The sequence below is a fragment of the Gekko japonicus genome, unplaced genomic scaffold (genome assembly GCF_001447785.1).
Source record: "Gekko japonicus isolate JY-2015 unplaced genomic scaffold, Gekko_japonicus_V1.1 scaffold4501, whole genome shotgun sequence".
NCBI lineage: Eukaryota > Metazoa > Chordata > Lepidosauria > Squamata > Gekkonidae > Gekko > Gekko japonicus.
The window spans coordinates 1-1466 of record NW_015171637.1 but is presented as its reverse complement, the minus strand read 5'-3'; positions in this window follow the sequence as shown (position 1 = coordinate 1466).

Genomic DNA, 1466 nt, shown 5'->3' with positions numbered 1-1466 from the left:
TGTTGGTCTGAACTTGGACTACCTTCCTGCACAGCAGAGCTGAAAAAGAGTTAAGGGCATAGTGAATTGCTCTCACTTCTAACAGGTTAATATGTAGACCCCAGGGGTCATTTTGTAGAAAAAGAGCTAGGGGAACTCATTAGCATAACTCATTAGCATATGCCACACCCCCTGACATCAGGGGCCCGGCGGTGGACCTGCAAGGCCAGCGGGAGTGTGAGGAAGCCCCGCCAAGGCCCTCCCTGGCCCCAGGCAGGCAGTCCTCCTGGCTGAATGAGGGCTGGAAGCGGGGCGGCCGGAAGCAGGGGGTGGGGCTTTGTCATGTGCCCCACCCCCCTGCACCTCACCCGGGGGAACTGCGTTCCCCCGCGTTCCCCCCTGAACTGACCTCTGGTAGATCCTGTTCTATTCTAAACCATGTGTTACTGACATATTTATCCCCACAGTGGGGCCCCCAACCTGAGAGGGAAGCATCTGTAGTAACTGTGATTTGAGGAGATTGGGAACCAAAGGGTATACTCGTCAGTAGGTTAGAGTCAAGTGTCCACCATCACAATTCCTTCAAGATCCCTCTAGGAATAGAAAAATGGTGGTTCTGAGAGTACAAAGTTAAGCACATTTATGAACAAATTCTGTAACAGTTGCATCTTTAGGTGGGCAGAGCGAACTTTGAATGGTGATGGCTTTTCAAAAGTGATTAAACATGAATTGTTTGACCATGTGTTTAATAGATAAGGCCTTGTCCCTTGGCAATCCAGCTTAGCCCCAATAAAGAACGTTTGTTGGCGGGGAACTAGGTTTAACTTTTCCCCATTAATCTGCAGGCTAACTTTGAATGGTGATGGCTTTTCAAAAGTGATTAAACATGAATTGTTTGACCATGTGTTTAATAGATAAGGCCTTGTCCCTTGGCAATCCAGCTTAGCCCCAATAAAGAACGTTTGTTGGCGGGGAACTAGGTTTAACTTTTCCCCATTAATCTGCAGGCTAAGCCTTTGACAAGTTTATAAAGCCCTTGACAAATGATTCTGGAGTTCTAGGGCAGAAGGGGCTGTAAACATCCAATCATCTACGAAGGGGGAGATTGAACATCGCTTAGATTTTAAATGGGCAACCACAACTGCCATACATTTGGTAAACACATGAGGAGCAGTAGCCAAACCAAAAGGACGAACCCTATATTAGTAAGGGCTAGCTTGAACCATAAATATTTCTTATGATCCACATTAATGGGAATATCAAAATAAGTGTCTTGGAGATCCAAGACTGCAAACCAATCTCCTGGACTGAGCAATTGTGAAACTGAAGACAAGGAAAGCATTCTGAATTTACATAAATTGAAGAAATTGAGACTTCTCAGACCCAAAAGAGGGCGTAAACCACCATCTTTTTTATTAATCAGAAAAAATCTGAACTAATTTTTTAATTATATTTTTCCACGTTACATTCAGACACATCCCTATTCC